The sequence below is a fragment of the Lycorma delicatula genome, chromosome 11, assembly GCF_047948215.1.
Source record: "Lycorma delicatula isolate Av1 chromosome 11, ASM4794821v1, whole genome shotgun sequence".
Lineage (NCBI taxonomy): Eukaryota > Metazoa > Arthropoda > Insecta > Hemiptera > Fulgoridae > Lycorma > Lycorma delicatula.
Window position 1 is genome coordinate 66,213,645 of NC_134465.1, and position 13,672 is coordinate 66,227,316.

Sequence of the window (13,672 nt, forward strand, 5' to 3'; positions counted from 1 at the left end):
TCACCCTTTCCTCAATCAAAAAGGCTTTTTAGAAAAATAACATCTGCAGACAATGAAACTATACCGAACTGTTTACAACTTACAGCAATAGACTAGCGTAATAACATATACAACCAATAGTGGCATTACTAGCAGCAGTGAACATAGAATTGTTAAAAACGACACTCAAATAAGTTCAGTTCAACGTAGCTCAGTTTGGATTTAAGTTGCTTACCCAGTACAAGAACTATCCACAATTGAATAAAATATATAATTAGATTTTTTCTACGTAGTTACCACACACATTCAGGCACTTATCATCTTGTGATATCAGCTTTTACAGTATTTGAGGGCCAGATTGAATTTTTGTTGGCTTGTTATATGTATGAATATAGATCCATTATTTAGACTATTCCTTGCTGTTTTCATGCTCACAGTTTGAATCTGTATCATAATTTTGTCATTAGTGGAATTTAATTTCATTTTGTTCTCATTGTAAAAATTAAATCATATGACAAATCTTACAATTGGCAGGGGGAGAATGTCAGTTTCTTTCAACTGATCTTTTATCAGCACTCAACTGATTAGATGATACTAGACAGATGCTGCGTACCCACTGTGTTGCTGAGGCAGTTGCTTTATTTTCAATTGATAATCAGTAACAATTTTGGAATAGCGTCTTCTGTTTATAGTCGGTAAAATTTATCATTTACTAAGATGTTGGTTTTTCATTGTTTTTTGTTTTTATATTCTTATAATTGTTGGACTTTTATTACTTTAAAATTAAATGAAATGTTTATCATTTGAAAAAAATTTCTTCCGAGTTAGTGATATGCTTAAATGTTTTATTAGTATAATATATGATGCGGGACTTATTTTCCACACGTAATATTCTTCTTTAAACTTTTCTAAAAATTTAATGGCTTAATTTTAAAACTTAATTTTAACTTTAATGGCTTTTCTAAAATTACATTCTGATAGATATGATAGCATTAAGGCTCACCAGGATAATGAGTTCATAATGAAATCTTTTTCTTCTTTATTATAAATTGTTATTTTTACATTCTAGGATTAAATTTCAAATAGGTTTAGCCTGAATAATAAAGTATTTTATCTCGTAGAGCTTTTTGTTGTACACACAAAATATATTTTCTTACTAATTTAGAATTACTCGATACAGTAATGAATTTGTCAACTTGTGTGGTTATGTGCGAGTAGTCTACTTTCTCTATCGGTTTAATTTCTTTGAACGTGACAAGAAATTAGTTTTCTTGTTGTTAGTCTTGGTTTAGGCTATTCTCCATACCTTTCTATTTTGTACTAACTTTTTTTAACTTCAATGAATTTCCTATATCCTATATTTTCAGTTAGTTTACATATTCCAGTCTTTGTGTTCCTGTTTAGTTTTTACTTTTTATGGAACCCTTTACCATCAAATTAATGAAATCAGTATGTTTTAATTCACGACCTATCAACATACGTCATCTCTTTATAAGATTCTACTATAGATTTATTTTCTTCTGTAGTATAAGTGATTTTCAATTTCTCTTCTGAAGACCTCATCATTTCAAATTTTATCGACCCAGTTAATATTTAATATCTTACAGCATTACATTTCAAAGACTTCTATTTTTTTTTCTTTCTCTTTCACTGTGATAAATGTTGTCTGTATTTCACTATGATAAAGCACATCATGGCACACAAATATTTGGAGCAATTTTTTTTTAATTCTTAGATCTACATTTGAAACTAGTATTTGTCTTTTTTTTCATGTTGTAGATATTTGCTAACTGTTGCAGTAATGGTAATGACTATGCTCGCTATTGACTAAGATTTCTAAGTCGTGTAATTTTTAAAAAACTTTTAATTTTTATTAAAAGATGTAACGCATCATTTATACATTGTTATGAATGAATTAAATTAAACGTTAATGAGATTACGTTTTTATATTCCAGTTATCTCTGCAGCAGAATGGTAGTAATGACTCTGCATTTCATTCTGAAATGGTGAATCATTCCAGTTCAGATATATTAACCGTGCTTGATTGATATCTTTATATGAGATTTTTTTGTTTATCATATAAGTACCAGGCTTCTGAAGTAAATTCATAAAATAAAAAGAGAATGTAATTTTTATTTTAAATGGATTTTAATTCATTTAAAATTATAAGGATAATTTTTTTTATCCTGTCTCCCTCTATACATGTGACATTTTATTAATACTCTCTTAAAAAAATAAAACTTCTGTTAAATCCGTAATTTTAATAAATACTAAAAGAAAAGTCACAAGTTATGATTAAATAAAGATTATTATCCACTTCAAGACACTTCAGATACTTTCTCTTGCTCTATAAAGATATACAGCCAATCTTTTAAGCATGTTATCATCAATTAAAACTGTAATTGTTTCCAATGAATAAAAGAAGATATAATAGGTAGTTATTGATGTACTTGAATAGCTTACCTCCCATAACTGAATAACATACTTATTGATTTAATTTAATTGAAATTGGATTAATTTAATTTTAATGTTTTTTGTCCCTTTTGTAAACAATTTTTTTTCTGTTTCCTATTATAATTTAATCATTAACATAAATTTGCATATTACTTAATTGAAATTATTCAATAATTGTAAAATTTTCTGATGAATGGGAAAAGTAATGCTTATTTAATCTACTAAATTTTAATTTACTGAGTTTGCCTGATCTTGTGTCCCATTAAAAGAAAAAATGTAATATTTCTTTCCTTTAATACAATAGTTTTTTAAAATTTTATTACTGCTTTATTTAAAAGATTATGCTTAGTACTATTTCAATCCTTAGATTTTAGGGTGATTTTCACTTTAATTTTGTTTAAGGGTCTATTTCTAACATTATTGTGTGTAAACCTCTCTTATTTATTGAAAATTTATATTATATAGACATAAAAATAACATTATCTATAATTTGTAAGATGATTTTGTTGTTATATGTTTTGTAAATAATTAAGAAATGTTTATAGAAATTGAATTTATAAGTTGAAAACTGCGTTAAGAAATCTTCTTGAGTCGCTCATATAGATGTTTTATTAAATCAGCATGAAAATGTAATTTTAAATCAGAATTTCTTAACAGGATTCCTCAAATTTTCTTAGAATAATCTATGAAAATTTGCTTTTTCATGATATAAAAAACTGAATTCAAAAGATTACAATATAAATTAAACATAGAAAAAATGTGATACTACTCGTTCGGTTTGTTATGTTATAATTTATCATTAATGTTTCTACATTCATTTTTGTTTTGCAGGTATCCATTTAAATAATTTTGCCGACAGATCTGTTGATTTGTTTTTCTGATGCAGTATTTTTTCTGCTAAGAATGATTAGTTCTTTTTTATGTTAATGATTTTTCGCATAATTGAGCTAGAGATGTAGTAAATTCTCTTTTACGTGATACACCTACTAAAATGATTTTTATCCAGCTCTAAATCAAATTATTATTCATTTACTTTTTGTACTATTTCAGAATAGTATAAAATATTAAACTTAGATTTTTCTTGTAGTTAAAATGTAACTGAAAATTACGATTCATTATGGTAATTGTTACTATTTCTAACATATAACGATAATAATAAACAGTGATTACATACAAAACAGAAATTAAAGGAATCGCCAGGTTTTATTTACAGGTAGTTAAATATTGAAAACCAGAATTCAGTCCCATTGACATAAGACATTAGTATGACCGCTAATTTTAATACTTTTAATCACTAATCTTGTAACCACAATAGATAATACAAGTATAAAATTCTTTCACTGCCAAACAAACACTACCAATTTATGAATGAAATTTAGTACATTATCTCTTTCGCTTATATTCTTAACTGTAACTCACTGAACCGTTTCTTGTTTTCATGTACTGGAATTACTTGTGATGTCACCTTAATTGCGTTGAACTTGTACGCACTAGAAATTCGCTCCTTCACCGTCCTTGCAGATTACTCTTGCTTCAAACTTGCATAATAAATCCTCGTTTAGAACTCTCTCGCAGAACTGATTTCAACTCATCTTCCCTGGGGTATTTACACTCCTACCCTCTTGACCCGCAGGACCAGACCTCGGTTGAGTGTGAGAACGATTGACCCTTTCACTTTCTTATGCATTCCTATTCTGGGTCCAGTAACTCATCTCACGGAACATCTGTTAAGGTGTGTTTATAAGTAGTATTACAAAGGTCGATTGATAATGGACCTGTTAGCTTTACTAAAAGGGTTCCTTTTAGTCCCTTTCTGATTCCTCCCATTATTATATTTTCTACTGCTTTCTTCTTTAGTAGGAATCAGTTATTCAGGTCTGTTTTATCTGTCTTACTACAATATGTATTTTGATTTACTGCCTAGTAGTACTATTCACTTTTTTATAGTAAAAAAAAAAAAACTTGAAAATTAATTTTTATAAGTATTTCTGTATATATTAATATAGTTTTAAAGATTTAAGTTAATAATATGTTAAAAAAGCTGTTTATTATTTTATTTTTGTTGAGCTGTTTTTTCTTTTATATTTTCTTAAGTTTTTTAGTAAAATGTAAATCATTAATAATACTGTATTACTTTGTTAATCCGTGGTTACTATAATTTTTTGTCTTGTGATTAATTTGATATTAGTATATCTAATTTGGTATATAATCCATAATTTTAATAGTTGTATTATTTTTGTTCTTTAACTGTTAATTTTCGTAATGTAAAAAATTAATATTGATTCTTTTTCTTCTTTAGTTAAGGTAGTTCGTGTAGATGATTTTTTTTTTTAAATTTTACACTTCATTTTCTGTTTGAAACTATAATATTACATATTTGTACTGATCATTTCATTCTTTTGCAAGTGTATTATGGCTTTTTTCTTTTTTCAGTTATGTGATCAAAAATTAAGGATTCTTATTGAAGATTCTGATCAAAATTGTAAGTTATATTTATTAATTTTTTGTTTTACTAATTATATCTTATTCAGTTAGCTTATAAGTTGAAGTCAACAAACTGCGCATTCAGATGTTCAGGTGGCCGATTCAGAAGCATCTCCTGTAAATCCTGATGCATATAAAACTAGTAATCATACGAAAATATCAATGATTTTAATAAACTGAAAGGCATAATATTATAAATATTTGATTACACGAGTACTATATGACCGACTAATTATATGATGACTAATATCAGTTATGATTATTGTGTTGTATATAGATACAGCCTTGTTCTGAATCAGCACTGATATAAGGGAAGCGACTCGGCAGAAACATGATGAAATCTAACACAAATGCAATGTTTGTTTATTCTTCACTCTACAACCTAACTGACTACAGAATAGTTACACTAATTTTACTAATTGTGCTGGATTTTATTTTTAAGCATAAGAGGATTAGATTTATAAAACATTACATTAAAAAACAATATATAATACCGTTTAAATATTTTAAATATAGTCGTACAACAAAATTTGTTTAATTATTGAAATACAAATATTACAAGAGAGAATTTTATTTAAATTTGGCATCCTGTTGCCAAAGTAGTAAACACAGAACATTACTGTTCTGTGTTTACTACTTCCCAACTGATTTACTTAGAATAGTTATTTGAAAGGGGAAATTATGTAGGTGGTCATATCAAAAATGGGGAATCGGGTTTTTGAAAATCTTTTATGTGTTACAGTCCAACTAGTTCATTTAGTCCAAAAATATATATATGTGTGTATATGTATATGTATGTGTAACACTGCTTTTAGCCTTATATTTCAACATTGATCAAACCAGTTTTGTTAGAATTTGGTTTGAATATTTCTTCACACGGGGCAATGACCATATTAATTTATTTACAGAATTTGTTCAGGGTTGCGGATATTGCAAAAAAATACAATTTTCTTCCGAACCACTTTGGAAGTAGATTACTTTAGCAAATTTGTTACTACATTGCATGTGTAAATAATAAAAAAAATGTTTTTTTTTTTTCAGAAAATCAATCCCCACCAATTGAAATTGAAATATATGTTTTTTGCTGTTTCCATTCAGTTTTGATATTTAAAAAAAAAAATTGCATTTTTTTACATAATTTTCCAAAATTATAAACCCTGGATCTTACACAGAAAGGTTTTTTTGAAAATGTATATGTTTTTGTTTTATCCTTCATGGAAGGAGTGTTAGATTTAGAGAAAACTTTACTTAAGCAAATTTAATAAGGTTAACCCATCTATATATGAATATTTTTACAAAAATTTTATTTTTAATCCTACATCTAAAAAATGTAATATTCTAACTCTTAATTTGTATTATAAATGCCTTCTTCTTTTTTTTTTTTGTCAATTTGGGCAATTAAAATAGTTTTGGCTTCTGTAGTATACCCTAGACCTAAAATAAGAAGCAGTTTTTTTCATTACTTTCATAAAAGTTATATTTTATTCTTAAATATTGTTAACAATCTTTTTTTTAAATTTATTAATTGTTTTAAGGATAACCTTTTACTGTCCCGTAGATTACGAAAGCCCCCAAAATCAAAAATATTTTTTATTTGAAATGTAAGACTAAATCTTATTTTGGTAATCGTAATCAATAAAAATGCCGTGTTGATACTAGGGCCCCAAAATTAAAAAAAATAATCAGAATTACTTTGTTACTTATATTTAAACGTTTATTATGAAAATAAAAATAAGACTTAATTATCTCAATCGCAAAGCTTTTTTGGTGCCGCCAGAAAAGTTTTGCAATGTAAAAGCTGAGCAAGGTATTGTATGGTAATCAGCATAGCTAGGAAAGTCATGCAAAGTATTGCCAGTTTTTTCTATTCTGTATAAGTAATTATGAGTTTAAAGTGATTCGTTTTAATTATGTGTTTTTTTTGCTGACCAGATCTGATAAATGTTTCATTTTGTTGTATCTGATTTTTCTTTTAAGGTCTGTTGTCCTTTAAGTAATATTTTATTATTAGATTTTCTAGAGGGAAGTTTGTTTTTTGTTACTGCCTTGTATAAATTCTTAATTCGATCTATATTTCCTCTGTTCATACCCATCTACCGGCTTTTTTTCACTTTTCTAACCTCAACATCTTTTGTTCTGCCTTCTCATTCCTTATGTTTGCCATAATTTCTTTCATGTGATCCCAAAATTTTGATTGATGGTCTCCTTCCACTCGATCTTCTTTTCACATTTGATTTAACAAATCCCCCTTCCTTCTCATAAATTGAGAATTTTTAAACCATTTCAGATAAAATTTTTGTAACTTAGCGTATTTAGCTACTTTGTAAGTTGCTAAGCATTCTTTAAATCTTTTTTTTAAAATCCATCCTTATGAATAGATTTACTTATCAGCATGTCAGTTTATTGTAAATTATTAAGAAAAAATGATAACTGTGTCCATGTACAATCAATTAATATACAACAGTTCCTTTAAAAAAAATTTAATTTTTTAAAATGACATAACTCAATAAAGAAAAGTGTAAAAGTTTTAAAGTAATATATTTATGAAATATTTTAACAGTAAAAATAAACATAATGTATGTACAGTGCATACGATGAAAATAAAAGCTTTGTTGCACAAGGCAGACGGTCTTTGTGCAGCGCTTTATATATTACTCTTTTCTCATAACATTAGGCTCATTCAGAAACCAAGTATTCCGCAATATAACGTGTGTGTAACTATTTTCATAAATAGCAAAAATTCATTTTTTCATTTTGTTTAATTTCAGACAATAATTTCGTTAAAAATATTTATTCCTACTATACAGTTCAAAAACAAATAGTTTATACTTGTATTATGAGACTCCTTTTCCATCAAATGAGTCATAAAATGAATGAATAGAGGTTATCAAAATATTTCATTTGAGTTATCTTTATATGCACTTGTGTAATGAATGGGTATTGGTACTGATGATGTTTATAGTGATAAACATTGTCATTAAATAATAGGCCTATACGCTACAAATTATAGTAGTTTATTAATAGTTTAGCCATTTTATATATGTTGATGGAATAGCTAAGTAATTTTTGTTCCCGTTGTTGATCAGTATTCAATACAAAAGTTTACTTTTTATTTTCAATAAACCTATTTAGTTGTTTAATGTTTTATGTGTATTAGTGAATCGGTTTTTTGTTAGTGAATGCTATTATTTGTTTGCAGTGGGAAAATTTAAATCTACCTAAATATCATTTTGTATTAGGTATTTTGTGGTATTAAGGCTTACACCCTAGAAATTATAACTTACTACTAGTTTAGTCACTGCTTATTATTTTCAATAAACTGATTTAGTTCAATTCTTGGGGGAAGTTGGCACAAATGGTTTCCTTCTGTAGTGTGTGGTGTGTTAGTGAATGTTTTGTGTTTTATTGAATTTGTATGGATGGTGGGTCGTTTTTGGTTGTAGGGCAGGTGGAAGCCCTGAACAGATTTAAGGTAGTATTTATTGCACACATTGTTTATGAAGACAATGCTATGTAGTCAAGCTTGTGAAATAGTAAATAATGTATATGATTTTACGAAGAAAAAAATTATAATGTTAGGAAAATTAGAAGACGAGAGACATTTAATATGCATTCAAAGATGTGAAGAGCTGCTGCAGCTTATTGGATTTCAAGATCACAAATTCAAAAACTGCTAAATGAAAAGTAGGTTCATGTTAAATCTAAATCGTATTCGTGCTTGTTCAGCACACCAAAAAGTAAAAACAACTTTCATAACCATTTAGTGAATTAGACAATTTTGATCAAGGTGTGTAAGATGAACAGTTAACGAGTTTCATGCTATACATAATGAACTGCCTGCATTAAATAAATTACTTGGAGGACTTCAAAAGAGTATTCATTTTAAAGGTTCTACAACTATACTAAAAGTATTAGGCTTTAAATGTAAAAACTGGTAATGATAGGAAACCTTTGTGTCAGAAAGAAAACATCCATGAAAGAGGATAGAATATTTAAGAAGAATGACTGATTGCAGAAAAGAAAATTGTTAGATTGTTTATTTGGATGAATCATATATTTTAATGTCCTATGCGGCGACAAAATCATGGTTGGATGACAGTGGTACAGGAGTAAAATTGCTGATTCAAATGTTAGGAAAAGTAGCATGATTAATCGGTTAGAAAAGAAAAATATTCTGTTAAAGCAATGTTAAAACCACAATTGTATGACATAATTAAATCGCATAATTAAATAGAAATTCAAAAATAAATTACCATTTTGATGAACTATTAAAAAAATACCGGCATCATGTTTTGCCACTTCCTCCTGATTCTTTACCATCCTGATTTATATCTTCTTTCTTTTTCTGTTTAGCCTCCGATAACTACCGTTTTAGATAATTCTTAAGAGGATGAATGAGGATGATATGTGTGAGTGTAAATGAAGTGTAGTCTTGTACATTCTCAGTTCGACCGTTCCTGAGAAGTGTGGTTAATTGAAACCCAACCACCATAGAACACCGGCATCCACGATCTAGTATTCAAATCCGTGTAAAAATAACTGACTTTACTAGTACTTGAACGCTGGAACTCTCGACTTCCAAATCAGCTGATTTGGGAAGGCGCGTTCACCACTAGACCAACCCGGTGGGCATCCTGATTTATATCTGATTGAGATGATATGGACGACTCTGAAAAAATGTTGATAGTAATTCCTCAACATTTTTAATATTAGATATTAAAAGATTAGCCGAGGAAAAAATGAATAAGGATGATCGGAAAGTATATTGTGAACATGTAAAAAAAAGTTAAAACAATCTAAGAAGATGGAACCACTAATTGACAAAATTACTGATAAATTTGTCATATATGTAGACAGTGGTGGTAAAGGCGACCGACTATTCCAATAAAGACAAAGAAGATTGTGATTTTGCAAAGGAACTGGACATGTAATAAAAATATTAAGTAAGAGTTAATAATAATAGTGCTATCAATAATGAAAACAAAAAAAGCATTTGAAAATTCTAAATATTAAGAAATTCCAAATATTGTACAAAAAAGAATTTTACTATAATAATTGTACATCTAATTTAGTGTAATTACAGATACAATATACATTCAAGCACTAGTTAAAATTTTTTAGTTTAAAAGTACACCTAAATTAAAATTCTTGTTTTTGCAATCTCTATTAAATTATTAATACTAATTATGTAATAATGAATTATAACTAATAAAACATGAAACCAATAAATTAAAAGTGCATAATTAAAAACACAAAAATCATTATTGTTATCATGTTAGATAGTTGTAAATGTAGTAATGCAGTTTCAACCTTCTGCAACACAAGCTTTCATTTTCATTATATGCACTATATTCTTATTACTTAAACTTTTATTTTAATCTTTTTAGTGTGTGTTTGTATGCTTACTGTATATGAAGTTTGTATCTTTTACTAATTTTTGCAAGTGTTTTAATATATTGAGTGATACAAAATAAAGATATATTTCCTTATGGATGGAGTTTATGTTTATTTATCAATTTTCACGAAGTGAAATTGTATTGAAAATTAATTATAAATTGGTTATGAATGTTATTGGGAGAATTTAACTTTATAATTTAAATGTTGTTACTAAAGCCGGTGTAGTATACAGTTATTTAAAATCTGTCCTTTTTAATAATGTGTCCATAAATTAAGTTACCGACACCTCATATCTAGACAAAGACCTCTGATGTGACATGTATAAAACTATTGAACAGTATTGTATATTTATAAATTTAGTAACAATAAATATAAAATAGTTTTCTTTAGTAAATAGATTTAAAAAATATGTATTTTATGAAATAATTTGCCTGCTAATTAAATTTAAGAATTAATTACCTTTACAGCATATTGTAAATTATTATTATGTATTATATGTAAAGAAACTTGTTCATTGTTGAAACTATATAAAGTATAAATCTTTGTAAGTATCGATTTATGAAACTGAATTGTAATATATCTTGTTCAGGATAATTTTAATGTTAGTGTGATTAAAATTTTATTTAGTTCATTATTTTGTATTAAGTGTTTCAGCTTTAAAATTTTAGATAATTTATTAATTTTTTTTTGTCAGTGTCACGTTACTATTAATTTTTAATCGGTTTAAAATTCTTTGTAGTATTATAAGTGTTATAAATCTAAAAAGTGCAATTTATTTTTTGTTTATAATACTTTAGTTTTTTCTTTTTTTTTAGTAAAATATTTGGGCCTACTTGCTATGTCAAAGATATTGAAGTCTCATCCAAAATCTGTTCAATCACATAAAGATTTGGCTATGCAATGTCTGGATGATAAAATATGAGTCCATTCGCTTACGAGCTCTTGATCTTCTATACGTAATGGTAAAAATTTATATGTTGGCATAATTTTTTATTTACTGTTATAATAAATAATTACAGTTCTGTTACCAATTTTTTTTTTTTGTAATAAAATGAAGGATTCTTAAGACTATTAAATAGCTTTTATCTATGTATATTCATTAGTAAAAAAATACTCACAAAGAAAAACAGTGGTAGCTCTATGACATACCATAGAGTTATGTCATAGCGCTACCCTATTTCGTAGCCAGTGGTACGTAAGAAAATGTTGCGCCTAACATTATTCAAACCTGCAATTCTTGGATAGGGAGCCAGTGGTTTGCCTTTATACGATGTCTGATCAGAAAATATTCAAACTTTATTTTTTTAATCTTTATTATTAATTTGACAGATAAATTGGTCCTTGTCCCTTTCAAAGTACTTTCCTTCCCAAATTACACACTTTTCCCAGTGGTTTTTGTACTTAGCAAAGCAGTTCTGGGTAGCTTCATATGAAATATTCTTTAAGGTTTCTGACGAATTTGCTGTAATACCTTCAATTGTTGGTGTCCTTTCATCGGTGATTTTAATTTTGGAAATTAGAAAAAATCGCAAGGAGCCAGATCTGACAACTAGGGAGGCTGAGGGAGGACAGTGATCTGATTTTTGGCATGAAACTGATGAATTGACAAAGCTGAGTGTGTGGGCGCATAGTCGTGGTGAAGGAACCATGAGTTGTCATGCCACAACTCTGGTCTCTTTTTGTGGATTTTTTTTCACATAACCATTTTAAAATGCCTTGATAATACGCACTGTTCACTGTTCCACCTTGAGGAAAGAATTAAAAATGCACAATTCCATTAAAATTGAAAAACACAAAGAATCACTTTTACATTGGATCGAGACTGATATGCTTTTTTGGGGGTGTGGCGATCCTTTGTCAGTCCATTGTGATGATTGAACTTTTGTCTCGATGTCGTAGCCGTAAACCCAGCTTTAGTCTTCTGTTATGATCTTGGCATGAATGTTTTATCATCGTTGGCTTGTTCAAGAAGTTCCCGACAAATGTCCACTTGATGTTCTTTCTGCTGCTTGGTCATCTGCTGCAACCGGATGCATATTCAATTTTTCAGTCAAAACATCACGGCATGATCCAATTGAGATGCTAACCTCTTCTGCAAGTTCTTTAACAATCGATCGGTGATTTGCACATACCAGATCATTGATTTTCTAAACACGGGTGTCATCAATTGAAGTAGAAGGGCTTCCTGGTCGAGGGTCATCTTCAGTTGACTTACGACCACTTTTAAATCGTGAAAACCATTTTTAAAATCACGTAAGACCTAGAGCATCATCTCTGTAAGCTTGTTTCAAAAGTTTAAATGTCATGTGAAAGTTTTCCCCAATTTCACGCAAAACTTTACGTTATATCGTTGCTCTTGAAAATCACACATTACAAAAATCACTACTAGCACTTAAACACGCTCCACTCAAATAATAATAACATGAAAACTAAATGAGATATCAGCATTTCAAGAACATATGGTTATAGAGGAGATTATGAACACAATGGTGCCAACTGCTCATCACTAACTATCTTCCTTGGCGTGTAATTGAAAATGTTCAGTTATTTTCTGAACAGACTTCATAAGTCACCGTAACTGCCCTTTTATACCGATTCTCTTCTTGTTATAATTTTTATAATCAACATAATTTAGAATGAATTGTGTCTCAGTTATAGAATTATTGTATTCCCTGTTGGTTGGTAGAAAATTTCTCATTTCTTTCTTTTTTTATTATTGAAACTTATTTTGCTTATTACAGGTTTTTTTTTTTTTTTTTTTTTTTTTTTACATTAATTGCAACATATTGATTGTTTTTCCATGATTGGTAGTAATTAATATCTATTGACATTTTTGATGGCAAATCAAACAGACCTTATTAAATTACGTTTTGAAACTTTTATCGTAACATTTTCAGTTTTAAAACTTAAATCATAACATTAAGTTATGTCATAGCTTAATTAAGAAAATGCTATAGTGGCATTTTTAATGTCTGACACTGCTGTTTGCAAGCTTCAGTTGATGTTATCGGTAGGAATTTTCTTTTGTGTTAGCCAAATATACTTTAGAAATCGGTCAGAAAGTGTGTTGGATCTGCGCTCGTTTAGTTGTATGGTGTGCTTTTGTATATTTATATATTAGTTAAAGCACGTTTTAGTGTGATCTTTTTGTGGTTAATGTGAAGGTTCTTGTTAATGTCGGTAGATTCATGTTATGCATCTACGAGACAGTTCTGAAATGATGATTGTTATATTCCAAGGAGGACTTTTAATATTCATTACACCTCTGAAGCTGGATCTTGTTTCAGTAAAATGTGCTGTCAGAGCAGTTCTATTTTCAGGGATGTTATATTTAATTGGTGATTGTGTTTAATATTTA

At 28.2% G+C, this 13,672-nt stretch overlaps 1 pseudogene; it reads left to right on the top strand.

The window, feature by feature from the left end:
- Positions 1–13,672, top strand: part of LOC142332189 (AP-3 complex subunit delta-1-like) — a 47,131-nt pseudogene that overhangs the window by 22,683 nt on the left and 10,776 nt on the right.